This window comes from Oncorhynchus clarkii, chromosome 12, assembly GCF_045791955.1.
Source record: "Oncorhynchus clarkii lewisi isolate Uvic-CL-2024 chromosome 12, UVic_Ocla_1.0, whole genome shotgun sequence".
In the NCBI taxonomy this organism is placed as follows: Eukaryota; Metazoa; Chordata; class Actinopteri; order Salmoniformes; family Salmonidae; genus Oncorhynchus; species Oncorhynchus clarkii.
This window is the reverse complement of record NC_092158.1, coordinates 47,401,984-47,416,825: the sequence shown is the minus strand read 5'-3', so window position 1 is coordinate 47,416,825 and position 14,842 is coordinate 47,401,984. Positions and strand designations below refer to the sequence as shown.

The following is a 14,842-nucleotide window of genomic DNA, read 5'->3' as shown; positions in this document are numbered from 1 at the left end:
GTCTGTGAACGCGACCGAGAATTGTCCTTTTAATTGTGAAATATTAAACTGGCCAATTCTTACACAATAGGTAATAACTGTACATGTATTGCTAGTGTTTTCCACTGCATAACAGCTAACAACCAGTGGTGGAAAAATTACTAAATTGTCATACTTGAGTAAAAGTAAAGATACCTTAATAGAAAATGACTCAAGTAAAATGGAAGTCATCCAATAAAATCCTACTTGAGTAAAAGTCTAAAAGTATTTGGTTTTATAAATATACTTAAGTATCAAAAGTAAATGTAATTGCTAAAATATACTTAAGTATCAAAAGTAAACCACACAGCACGATTTTCTTGTTTTTGAAATTTACAGATAGCCAGGTGTACACTCCAACACTCAGACATAACTTACAAACAAAGCATTTGTGTTTAGTGAGTTCGCCAGATCAGATGCAGTAGGGATGACCAGGTGTCAGGGGAAAAGTACATTTAATTTTCTTTTGGAAAGTAGTGGAGTAAAAGTTGTCAAAAATATAAATAGTAAAATAAAGTACAGATACCCCAACAAAAACTACTTAAGTAGTACTTTAAAGTATTTTTACTTAAGTACTTTACACCACTGATAACAACTATGACATTACATGATTATAAGTTGTTTAATTTTGTGTTATAATTGATTTTACCCATAGTGTTGTTTTGTCAAAGCTTATGTCTTACTTGAAAAATGTAAAGACATGTCCCATTTCATTCTTTAAAATGCTGTGAGCTTAATTTCAAGAAAAAGCTCCCAAGGGGTATATTTTCCATCTTCATTGACAAACCCAGGGAGACTTCTTGTTACTACTTCATGTTCAAAGTTTAGTCAAGACGCGGTAAAATATTGCACTTGTCAATCTGAGCGTTGCGGTCTCTCTGGCCTGGTGTGGACTAACCTAACGTTGCAGGAGTAAAATAAACACCTGAAACTCGATCCCCTACATACGGGCCTTGACGAGAAGAAAACATTTGGGTGAGGTTCCCTTCGGCACTGTTCAACCAATCTAGTAAATGTGGAGGAGTTAAGATGGAGTGGTTCCTTGTTAACATCCTAAAGTGGAAGTCTCTCTTTCCATTTCCCCTGAAAACCAGAACATCTGGTTGTTGGGGACTCGGCAGAGGCTATGTGTGGACAGTGATTTGTGAAATGCTAACTCTCATTGGCTATTTGGCAGTGCTGGCAATCCAATATTCACCCCCTCTACAGTACCAACTAGAAGTTGTTTTGGACACCAAGGTCCAACCCAATCTCTTCCTCAATTCTACAGGGCGTCAAGCAGGCAATCAAGGTGGTCTCTTTCTTGAATGCATATACAGTCGCAACAGCTAACTTGTGACATTTTTTTTATCTGTTTGCCTTTGTACAAAACAAAAGGATATTATAACAAAAATGCATGCAAATGTGATTGGTAAGTCAGGAAATGACTGCTTAATGATACTGCTGTTTTTTCTTGGGGGGGAAAAAATAACTGTGGATGCTACAAGAATGTCAATCTTTCTTCTGGACAACGTTTTGTACCTTTGAACACTATCGCATTGCCTGCGAGGCTGCTGTATTGATTGTTTGGGAATGTGACCGCATGTGAAGAAAAATCTCTCCCTCTCGGTTTGTTCATTTTGTTAACACTCAGGTGGTTGTTTGCATAATTCTGTTCTATGGTAAAAAAAAAAAAAAAGATAAATATTTTCTCCTATTTCATCTTACTTTTGCACCGAATGGCCGAATGATTGTGCCTTTTCTTTTGTAAAAGTGTATTTTTGCTATGCTCACTTTACAAAGATTAGATTGATATTAGCTCTTAATATTTAAATAATACATGGCACATTTATATTACTGTATGTGTGTTGGGGTTCCGAACACTGTTTCACTCTTTCGAAATTTCCCACCCAAATGACACGAGCCCAGAGTGTCGTTCCGCTGTTTCATGGTAGTGAGAGTGAAGGCAGGGGTGCAAGATTGAGTTGGAAGCATAGACCATGTATGTACAATATACGTCTGTGAGTGGAAGAGGTCACAATGACAGGCAATAGGGCCTGTATTCACAAAACGTCTCAAAGTAGGAGTGCTGATCTAGGATCGGTTTTGCCCTTTAAATCATAATTAATACAGTTATATGATCCTAAATCGGCACCCTACTGATGATCTATTGGTTCTGTTTCTTTGTTGCAGTCTGTACAGGGCCGACTGTTTAATGCCCCATATAACATTATTTTTGTGGTGAACATTTTATAAATAGTTTAAATAGGAAAGAACAGATTGATGAATCAAATGTTTTGTATATCAGTTCATAAACCCGACGGCATCGTATTGGGACATAAAACAATCTGTTCACAACTATCTTGAACTTTATGCGGTATAGTTGTCAAACCTCTCGACCTTAACTAAAACTGATATATATATATATATATTATGATTTATACTAATAATTTTAAGCCATGCATGGTTTTTGATTGGCGGCAGACAAACACATTTATTCTTTTCTCGTTTGAGTAATTTCATCTTCCATTTTTGTGGCAGAGCTGCAATGAGTTGCTTATATATATATACCTTTGTTAATTGCTTGTATGACAACATTTACCATCCTTATTTACAAATGTCATTCATAAACATGATCCCTTCCTTATAACCTTGTACATTTTTTTCAAGAAAATGTGTCTATCCTCTATCAGTACATTGGAGATTCGATATTTGGCCAGCCTCTTCTGGAGGATGAAATTGGAATGGTAACCGACGCTGTATGGCTTCATTTAGAAAGGAGGATACTTTAAACAGGGTTCCATTGTCAATCCAACGGAAAGGGTTGGTTTTAATCTGCATAACAGCAAAGAGACCCCTTTTTAACATTGGATGTGCCTCTCTTTAGTAGCCTGCTGGAAAACTGCCTTCAGAAAGAATTCATACCACTTGACTTATTCCACATTGCTGTTTTATGGCCTGAATTCTAAATGTATTTGTTTCTCGCACACATCTACACACAATACCCCATAATGACAAAGTGAAAACATATTTTTTAGAAATCTTTGCAAATTTATTGAAAAATCAATACATTGTAGAAGCACAGCGGTTATGGCTGAGTCTTTCTGGGTAAGTCTTTAAGCACTTTCCACATCTGGATTGTGCAACATTTGCCCATTAATCACAGCATCATGCTGTGGGGGTTCTTTTCAGTGGAAGGGACTGGGTGACTAGTCGGGATCGAGGGAAAGATGAACGGAGCAAAGTACGGAGAGATCCTTGATGAAAACCTGCTCCACAGCGCTCATGATCTCAGACTGGGGTGAAGGTTCACCTTCCAACAGGACAACGACCCTAAGCACACAGCCAAGACAACGCAGGAGTGGCTTTGGTACAAGTCTCTGAATGTCCTTAAGTGACCCAGCCAGAGCCACCGCCATGCTTTATTGTAGGGATGGTGCCAGGTTTTCTTCAGATGTGGCCCTTGGCATTCAGGCCAAAGATTTCAATCTTGTTTTATCAGAACAGAGAATCGTTTCAGAACAGAGAATTGTTTCTCATGGTCTGAGTCTTTAGGTGCCTTTTGCCAAACTCCAAGCGGGCTGTCACTGGAGGAGTGGCTTCGGTCTGGCCACTCTACCATAAAGGCCTATTGGTGGAGTGCTGCAGAGATGGTTGTCCTTCTGGAAGGTTCTCCCATCTCCATGGAGGACCTCTAGAGCTCTGTCATTATTTTTAATACATTTGTAAATCTTTCTAAAAACCTGTGTTTTCGCTTTGTCATTATGGGGTATTGTGTGTAGATTGCTGAAGAAATTGTTTTCTTTAATCAATTTTAGAATACGGATGTAACGTAACAAAATGTGGAAAAAGTCAAAGGGTCTGAATACTTTCCGAAGGCACTGTAAAAACTGATTCTAGACATAATATATTGAAAGATTTTACCTGGTTTCCATGTATTTTCATAGTTTTCAATTATTTATAGTAATTGTCTAATGTTGTCTCCAATATATTTTCCTTTTAAGAATCCTGTCTGATTCTGATGAGAAACTGGACTGGGGACAGCAAGGAGTCATCATGTCAGGTAGTCCTGAGGCATGGTCCTAGGGCTCAGGTCCTCAGAGAGAGAGAAAGAGAGAATTAGAGAGAGCACACTTAAATTCACACAGGACACCGAATAAGACAGGAGAAGTACTCCAGATATAACAAACTGACCCTAGCCCCCCGACACAAACTACTGCAGCATAAATACTGGAGGCTGAGACAGGAGGGGTCAGGAGACACTGTGGCACCATCCGAGGACACCCCCAGACAGGGCCAAACAGGAAGGATATAACCCCACCCACTTTGCCAAAGCACAGCCCCCACACCACTAGAGGGATATCTTCAACCACCAACTTACCATCCTGAGACAAGGCCGAGTATAGCCCACAAAGATCACCGCCACGGCACAACCCAGGGGGGGGGGGGGGGGGGCAAACCCATCTCTGAGTACCAGAGGGTGATAATTGGTAGTTTACAGTCTATTGATGTACTTAATACTGTGTTGTAGTACCCTACCATAATAGTATAATTATTTCTATCTTGGAGACTAATTTGATTATTGTAAATATTTTCAAAGAAGTTTATATCATCAATATTACCAGCCACATCTGTTTATTATCAAGTAGTATATTCAAGGCAATCCATCTTCCTTGAGGATCTATTTTAACCGATTGCACCTCAAGATCTACAGTTGTAGAGTCGGTAGTCGGTAGTTTACGTACACCTTAGCCAAATACATTTATACTCAGTTTTTCACAATTCCTGACATTTAATCCTAGTAAAAATTCCCTGTTTTAGGTCAGCTGGATCACCAGTTTATTTTAAGAATGTGAAATATCAGAATAATAGTAAAGACTGATTTATTTCAGCTTATATTTCTTTCATCACATTCCAAGTGGGTCAGAAGTTTACATGCATTGAATTAGTATTTGGTAGCATTGCCTTTAAATTGTTTAACTTGGGTCAAACATGTCAGGTAGCCTTCCACAAGCTTCCCACAATAAGTTGGGTGAATTCTGGCCCATTCCTCCTGACAGAGCTGGTGTAACTGAGCCAGATTTGTAGGCCTCCTTGCTCGCACATGCTTTTCAATTCTGGCCACAAATGTTCTATAGGATTGAGGTCAGGGCTTTGTAATGGCCATTCCAATACCTTGACTTTGTTGTCCTTAAGCCATTTTGCCACAACTTTGGAAGTATCCTTGGGTTCATTGTCCATTTGGAAGACCCATTTGCGACCAAGCTTTAACTTCCTGACTGATGTCTTGAAATTTTGCTTCAATACAGCCACATAATTTTCCTCCCTCATGATGCCATCTATTTTGTGAAGTGCACCAGTCCCTCCTGCAGGAAAGCACCCCCACAATTTGATGCTGCCACCCCCGTGCTTCACGGTTGGGATAGTGTTCTTTGGCTTGCAAGTCTCCCCCTTTTTCTTCCAAACATAATGATGGTCATTATGGCCAAAAAGTTATATTTTTGTTTCATCTGACCAGAGGACATTTGTCCAAAAAGTATGATCTTTGTCCCCATGTGCAGTTGCAAAACGTAGTTTGGCTTTTTTATGGCGGTTTTGGAGCAGTTGCTTCTTCCTTGCTGAGCGGCCTTTTAGGTTATGTCTATATAGGACTTGTTATACTGTGGATATAGATACTTTTGTACCTGTTTCCTCCAGCTTCTTCCCAATGTCCTTTGCTGTTGTTCTGGGATTGATTTGCACTTTTTCTCACCAAAGTACATTCATCTCTAGGAAACAGAACGTGTCTCCTTCCTGAGCGGTATGACGGCTGCGTGGTGCCATGGTGTTTATATTTGCGTACTATTGTTTGTACAGATGAACGTGGTACCTTCAGGCGTTTGGAAATTGCTCCCGAGGATGAACCAGACTTGTGGAGGTCTACAATTGTTTTTCTGAGGTCTTGGCTGATTTATTTTGATTCCCCCATGATGTCAAGAAAATAGGCACTTTGTTTGAAGGTAGGCCTTGAAATACATAAACAGGTACACCTTCAATTGACTTGAATGATGTCAATTAGACTATCAGAAGCTTCTAAAGCCATGACATTTTCTAGAATTCTCCAAGCTGTTTAAAGGCACAGTAAACTTCTGACCCACTGAAATTGTGATGCAGTGAATTATAAGTGAAATAATCTGTATGTGAAAAATTGTTGGAAAAATGACTTGTGTCCTGCATAAAGTAGATGTCCTAACCGACTTGCCAAAACTATTGTTTGTTAACGAGACATTTTTGGGGTGGTTGAAGAACAAGTTTTAATGACTTCAAGTGTATGTAAACTTCTGACTTCAACAGTAGATCATTTTTCAGTAGGATCATAACACCTTTTGAATTCCTATGCCCATGACAGAAATATATTTTACCATCCATCTCTTTTTCCCTAGCCACTTTTTTCCCTAGTATTTAAAAAAAAAAAGTTTGTTCTACATTACTTTTACCCATCTTATGAGAGATTCTCCAAAATTGTAAAAATCCCGGCACAGTTTATTTATGATAAAAAAAATAATGGAATGAAGCTAATCACAGGCAAATCCTAGAGGAGACCCTGGTTCAGTCTGCTTTCCAAAATACACTGGGAGACATTCACCAGGACCATAACCTAAAACACAAGGCCAAATATACACTGATGTTGTTTACCAAGATTACATTGAATGTTCCTGAGTGGCCTAGTTACAGTTTTAACTTAAAATGGCTTGAAATTCTATGACAAGACTTGAAAATGGCTGTCTGGCAACGATCAACAACCAACTTGACAGAGCTTGAAGAATTTGAGACTTACCCAGAAATACTCACAGCTGTAATTTCTGCCTAAGGTGTTTCTAACATGTATTGAGGGGTTCATTTAATATTTTTATTTCATTTTTAATCATTTGCAAATGTTTTTTTATGTTTTCACTTTGTCATTATAGAGTATTGTGTGTAGATGGGTGAGAGAACATCTATTTAACCATTTTGAATCCAGGCTATAACACACAAACAAATGAAGGCTTTTGCTTCAGGCCAGCACTAACACACCTCTTTTAAAATAATCAACTAATAATGGTCTTGAGTTGGCTAGACTACAATTAGTTTAAATCAGGTGTTTTTTGTAGGGTAATACACTTCTGTCTCATTAAGGGCAATGTCAAAGGTATTCAATTCCACAGACTGTGATGCATTTCTTCTTGGAGGGGGCTGGAACAACCTGCATACCCTGTAGTTCTCCAGGACTGGCGCTGGAGTCCCTGCTTTATGCTCTATCTTTCTACTCTGAAACATCTTCACTTTGCTATGTTATTACAAAAATAAGAAATATGATAGACAAATCCTTGGCAATAGGGGTGTGTCAACTTCTTTGCAAGGGAATGGACCATAGACGGATTAAACTGAAACTGAATACAAGCCTGCCCTCTAACTGAGTGTATTTGTAATTCCACGACTGAAACATTTGATACTGTGACAGCAACTCTTAGGGGAAATATTTTCAGTGGTTCTTACTGTAAATAGAAGTCAACGGACATTTCATTTGAATACTGATGAGTTGAGTTATGACATTAATAGGCGTCTCACCAGCGGGACACCTGTCGACAACTTCCGGTGAAATTGGAGGGCGCGCAATTCAAATAAATAATCATAAAAATGTGGGATATTAAACATTTAGGTACATACAAGTGTCTTATAGCGGTTAAAAGCTTAAAGTCTTGTTCATCTAACTTAATTGTCCGATTTACAATAGGCATTACAGCGAAAGCATGCCATGCGATTGTTTGAGGACGGCGCCCCACATCAAAATATCTTTCAACCAGCACAGGCTTCATAAAATCACAAATAGCGATTAAATATTCACTTTCTTTTTTGAAAATCTTCTTCTGATTTGTCATCCAAAGGGGCCCAGCTACGACATGTAGTGTCATTTTGTTAGATAAAATCCTTCTTTATATCCCAAAGAGTCTGTTTAGTTGGCGCCATCGATTTGAGTAATCCACTCGTTCAACATGCAGAGAAATGAATCCAAAAAGCTACCGCTAAACTTTGTTAAAAGAAGTCCAAATATTTTTAGATTCAATCTTCAGGTACCCTAAAATGTAATTAAACTATACTATTTCATACGGAAAGAAGTATGTTCAATAGGACAGCAAAATTAGCAGCTGCATGTCCTCTTCGTTGCACGAGCACAGACTGATTTCCAACTCTGACTCCCAGTACTAATACTCAAAATGATTCCTTGTTTGGTAAGAAACAAGCCTGAAACAAAGACTGTTGACATCTAGTGGAAACCACAGTAATTGCAATCTGGGACCTGGATTTGGATATGACCCTATACCTTCCATTGGAAGAGCATGGGCTCTCTCTCAAAAAACAAAATCTGGTTGTTTTTTCTTTGGATTTTTCTCCCACCATATCAATTGTGTTATAGGCTCATGCATTATTTTTAACATTTCTACCAACTCCAAAGTGTTTCCTATGCAATGGTACCACTTACATGCATATCCTGGCTTCTGGGCGTGAGTAACGGGCAGTTTACTTTGGGCACGTCAGTCCAACAACATCTCTGCAAGGGAATGGACCATAGATGGATTAAACTGAAACTGAACACAAACTTGCCCTCTAACTGTGTGTATTTGTAATTCCACAACTGAAACATTTGATACTGTGACAGCAACTCTTAGGGGAAATATTTTCAGTGTTTTTTATTGTAAATAGAAGTCAATGGACATATTCATCTAAATACTGATGAGTTGAGTTATGACATTAACATCTTCATTTTATATAAATACAATTAACATGGGAAAATGAACTGAGAACAGAAGAGAATAGCAAACCGCTAAAGGCATGGATCATATCACTAGAATAAGACCCTCAATATTTATTTGAAAATATCATCGCCCTGCACTTCCATCGTAGCCTAATAAACTGCATGCTTTACTGAGTCGTAGTGGGAGGACCGCACAGCATATCATCATGTGACCCCAAGTTGTGATCAATCTGATGGTTATTGTAAGAGACATTACGTATATGTAAAATCAAAAGTATAGAAGATTTTGGTTGATTTGTTATTGAATAGAAATATAGCGAAACTATTTAAAGATTGTTTATATAGAAATTGCCTTTTAATTGCAATTGTGACACCTGGTGGACACCTTTTGGGTTTACCTGTAGGACAGCGTTTAATGGGTTATGGGTAAAGATGGTGTTCGAGATACTTTTTGTTATGTAGTGTATGTGGACACGTGCTCGTAGAACATCTCATTCCAAAATCATGGGCATTAATAGGGAGTTGGTTCCCCCTTTGCTGCTATAACAGCCTCCACTCTTCTGGGAAGGCTTTCCGCTAGATGTTGGAACATTGCTGCAAGAGCATTAGTGAGGTCGGGCATTAATGTTGGGCGATTAGGCCTGGCTCATGGTCGGCGTTCTAATTCTTCCCAAAGGTGTTTGGTGGGGTTCAAATCAAATCAAATTGTATTTGTCACATACACATGGTTAGCAGATGTTAATGCGAGTGTAGCGAAATGCTTGAGGTCAGGGTTCTGTGCAGGCCAGTCAAGTTCTCGACACAGCATTTCTCTATTATGGACCTCGCTTTGTGCACGGGGGCATTGTCATGCTGAAACAGGAAATGTCTAAAATGTCATTGTATGCTGTAGCGTTTAGATTTCCCTTCACTGATACTAAGGGGCCTAGCCCGAACTATGAAAAGCAGCCCCAGACCATTATTCCTCATCCACCTAACTTTACAGTTGTCACTATGCATTCGGGGAGGTAGCGTTCTCCTGGCATCCGCCAAATCCAGATTCGTCTGTCGGACTGCCAGACAGTGAAGCTTGATTCATCACTCCAGAGAACACGTTTCCACTGCTCCAGAGTCCAATGGCAGCGAGCTTTACACCACTCTAGCCAATGCTTGGCATTTCACATGGAGATCGTAGGCTTGTGTGTGGCTGCTCGGCCATGGAAACCCATTTCATGAAGCTCCCAACGAACAGTTCTTGTGCTGACGTTGCTTCTAAAGACGGTTTGGAACTCAGTAATGAGTGTTGCAACTGAGAACAAATTATTTTTACTCACTGCGCACTTTAGCACTCAGCGGTTTTGTTCTGTGAGCTTGTGTGACATACCACTTCGCGGCTGAGCGTTGTTGCTCCTAGATGTTTCCACTTCACAATAACAGCACTTACAGTTGACCGGGGCAGCTCTACAAGGGCAGAAATTTGATAAACTGACTTGTTGGGAAGGTGGCATTCTATGACATTCTATGCCACATTGAAAGTCACTGAGCTCTTCAGTAAGGCCATTTTACTGCCAATGTTTGTCTATGGAGATTACATGACTGTGTGTTTGATTTTATACACCTGTCAGCAACGTGTATGGCTTAAATTGCCTAATCCACTAATTTGAAGGGTTGTCCACATACCTTTGTATGAATTTTTCTATTAATACTTATTTTGGCTCAAATCACATTGACGGGATTCATTTGATCAGCCAGAGAAATTACAGGGCGCCAAATTCAAACAACAGACATCTCATAATTAAAATTCCTCAAACATTCAAGTATTATACACCATTTTAAAGATTTACTTCTTGTTAATCCAACCACAGTGTCCGATTTCAAAAAGGCTTTACGGCGAAAGCATACCATGCGATTATGTTAGGTCAGCGCCTAGTCACAAAAAATACAGCAGAAATAGAGAGAAAATGTATCACTAACCTTTGATGATCTTCATCAGATGGCACTCATAGGACTTCATGTTACACAATACATGTATGTTTTGTTCGATAAAGTTCATATTTATATCCAAAAATCGCAGTTGACATTGGCGCGTTATGTTCAGTAATGTTTTGCCCCCAAAACATCCGGTGAATTTACAGAGAGCCACATCAATTTACAGAAATACTCATCATAAACTTTGATGAAAGATACAAGTGTTATACATAGGATTAGAGGTAAACGTCTCCTTAATGCAGCCGCTGTGTCAGATTTCAAAAAAGCTTTACGGCGAAAGCACACCATGCAATAATCTGAGTACAGCGCTCAGCCACCAAAACAAGCCATACAGATACCCGCCAAGTTGTGGAGTCAACAAAAGTCAGAAATAGCTTCATAAATATTCACTTACCTTTGATCTTCATCGGAATGCACTCCCAGGAATCCAAGTTCCACAATAAATGTTTGTTTTCTTTGAAGTCCATTTATGTCCAAATACCTCCTTTCTGTTTGCACGTTTGGTTCACTAATCCAAATGCGCAAAGCGCGGGCACTAAATCCAGACGAAAAGTTTTAAAAAGTTCCATTAAAGTTCGTAGAAACATGTCAAACGATGTATAGAATCAATCTTTAGGATGTTTTTATCATAAATCTTCAATAATATTCCAACCTGACAATTCCGTTGTCATTAGAAAGGGAACGGAGCTCGCGCTCACGGCCACGCGCAAGACTAAACTTGAGGCTTTCAGCCTGACCAATTGTTGAAACAACTCTTATTCGCTCCCCTTTAACAATAGAAGCCCGGAACCACTTTCTAAAGACTGTTGACATCTACTGGAAGCCGTAGGAAGTGCAATCTGACCCCATTTATACTGAATATTGGATAGGCAATCACTTGAAAAACTACAAACCTCAGATTTCCCACTTCCTGGTTGGATTTTTCTCTGGTTTTTGCCTGCCATATGAGTTCTGTTATACTCACAGACATTATTTTAACAGTTTTGGAAACTTTACAGTGTTTTCTATCCTAAGCTGTCATTATATGCATATTCTAGCATCTGGTCCTGAGAAATAGGCGGTTTACTTTGGGAACATTTTTCCAAAAATAAAAATAGTGCCCCCTAGTTTCAAGAGGTTAATGAAATGCAGGCTGTTATTCATCTGATGGGTAGTTGTGGTATTCTAGGACTAAGTATTTTAACCTATTTACTTAACTAATAGCTAGATTTAGTGTTTGCAAATGTAGTAACTAGGTAATTAACTTCATTACTGAAATCACATTTTTTCAAATGTAATGTTAGATGCCCATAGCCCTGTCAACCCTTCCATTTATTTGATGTATGGATTTTACTTGTTCCCTTAGTCATGTTGATTTGGGAAAGAGCTATTATTGCAGGAAATGACAGGCCTGCCATCTTGCAATGAGTCAGAACTCCATGCACCAGAAGCTTTGCCATGTGGTAAGACATTTCCTGTCTTGTACATGTCTTTGAGAGCGCAGCGCCAGTCAGGGCCTTGACACCATGGGCCTTAGTGCTGGAGCAGTGCACATAGCAATCCATTTTCTTGAAACCCACTGCTGTGCTCACCAAGCAGCAGTGTTACTTATGAGACTGGACATCAATCTGGAAATAAATTAATGCAAAGTATTTGCCTTTAATCCAGTGCCTGTCTTTCAGGGAAGAGTTTAATATGATGAAGCCAGTTAGGTCAGTTAGGATCACCACTTTATTTTAACAATGTGACATGTCAAAATAATAGTAGACAATTTTTTATTTCAGCTTTTATTTCTTTCATCACATTCCCAGTGGGTCAGAAGTTTACATACACTCAATTAGTATTTGGTAGCATTGCCTTTAAATTGTTTAACTTAGGTCAAACATTTCGGGTAGCCTTCCACGAACGTCCTATAATAAGTTGGGTGAATTTTGGCCCATTCCTCCTGACAGAGCTGTTGTAACTGAGTCAGGTTTGTAGGCCTCCTTGCTCACACATGCTTTTTCAGTTCTGGCCACAAATCTTCTATAGGATTGAGGTCAGGGCTTTGTGATGGCCACTCCAATACCTTGACTTTGTTGTCCTTAAGCCATTTTGCCACAACTTTGGAATTATGCTTGGTCATTGTTCATTTGGAAGACCCATTTGCAACTAAGCTTTAACTTCCTGACTGCTGTCTTGAGATGTTGCTTCAATATATCCACATAATTTTCCTCCCTCATGATGCCATCTATTTTGTGAAGTGCACCAGTCCCTCCTGCAGCAAAGCACCCCCAAAACATGATGCTGCCACCCCCGTGCTTCACAGTTGGGATAGTGTTCTTTGGCTTGCAAGTCTCCCCCTTTTCCCTCCAAACATAATGCTGGTCATTATGGCCAAAAAGTTATATTTTTGTTTCATCAGACCAGAGGACATTTCTCCAAAAAGTACGATCTTTGTCCCCATGTGCAGTTACAAACCGTAGTCTGGCTTATTTTATGGTGGTTTCGAAGCAGTGGCTTCTTCCTTGCTGAGCGGCCTTTCAGGTTTTGTTGATATAGGACTCGTTTTACTGTGGATATAGATACTTTTGTATCTGTGTCCTCCAGCATCTTCACAAGGTCCTTTGCTGTTCTTTCACTTTTCGCACCAAAGTACATTCATCTGTAGGAGACAGAACGCGTCTCCTTCCTGAGCGGTATGACGGCTGCGTGGTCCCATGGTGTTTATACTTGCGTACTATTGTTTGTACAGATGAACGTCGTACCTTCAGGCGTTTGGAAATTGCTCCCAAGGATGAACCAGACTTGTGGAGGTCTACAATTGTTTTTCTGACATCTTGGCTGATTTATTTTTATTTTCCCATAATGTTAAAGAGGCACTGAGTTTGAAGGTAGGCATTGAAATACATCCACAGGTACACCTCCAATTGACTTGAATGATGTCAATTAGCCTATCAGAAGCTTCTAAAGCCAAGTGAAATAATCTGTCTGTAAACAATTGTTGGAAAAATTACTTGTGTCATGCACAAAGTAGATGTCCTAACTGACTTGCCAAAACTCTAGTTTGTTAACAAGAAATTTGTGGAGTGGTTGAAACACTGGAGTCATTAAAACTTGTTTATGTAAACTTCCGACTTCAACAGTATATAGTATTAATTTTCCTTTCCATTGATTCCAACAGCTTCGAGGGGCAAAGATGATTTGCCCTGTATACCTCCTGTTCGTACTGGGGATATGTATGGTCATTGACATGGTGTCATGCCGTCTTGGTAAGTATTTGTTTTTCCCTATATTTAAAGCTGGAATCCGTAGCTGTGACAATCTCTTCCGTTAGTGATGTTACAATAGACGTCACTTCAAACAAACACTTTTTTTCATAGACATCTTTGTACCAATGATAGAACAGCAGAATGTGCAAAACACTTCTTTTTTTTTACTGTGATGCAGAATGCTCCTCTGCCCCTTCTCAAAACAATTACAAATACGCCTGGTTATGACCAGTGAGCCTAATTCACCGTATGCGGATCTCGTCTTTAATGCATTTAACACAACATAACCTTGATGTTCATGGTGAGTATTTTGCCATTTGAAATGCCTCGTTAACTTTTTATTGTTCTAATCAAACTCTACATGAGTGCTCCATATTTTAAACCTTTCTATGCCATACTGAGGCCTATCCCGACAGACTCCTCACAGTGGGACCTAGTCATTGGAAATGCCTCACAGAACAAATGGGGTTTCACTTTACCCTCATGGCTGCTGCCATTAGCCCTGTGGGATATTACTGCAGTACAAATACTCATAATTGCAGCTCTACTATGAACTAAAGTCACATGTTTCTAATGGCTTTTCTTATCTGTCTGGTGTAGGTCTACCAATTGGCCACGAGATGGCTCTCAACCCCAGATGCCCTTTCGGTGAGTATGAACCCTGATCAGTGTTGATTACGTTGCGTGAAATCATCTTCTGTTTGTGGGTATATGGGGAGGAATTGACTATGATCACAGCACTGCATGGTATCTGCAGCCAGCTGTGACTCTGGTTAGTGTGTTCATTAGTCAGTGCAAGAACAACCTGGGCATACGACATTGTTGGTCTCCATGCCTCTTGTGTGGAGTCCTGGTATATCTGTCGAGACACATT

The 14,842-nt window shown here is 39.5% G+C and overlaps 1 non-coding gene across 1 annotated transcript; it reads left to right on the top strand.

Moving 5' to 3' along the window:
* The first annotated feature begins 14,364 nt into the window (after positions 1-14,364).
* Positions 14,365-14,496, top strand: LOC139423294 (small nucleolar RNA SNORA18). Its single transcript, XR_011635847.1, has one exon. It is a non-coding gene; the product is annotated as a small nucleolar RNA SNORA18 (small nucleolar RNA).
* Positions 14,497-14,842: the final 346 nt, after the last annotated feature.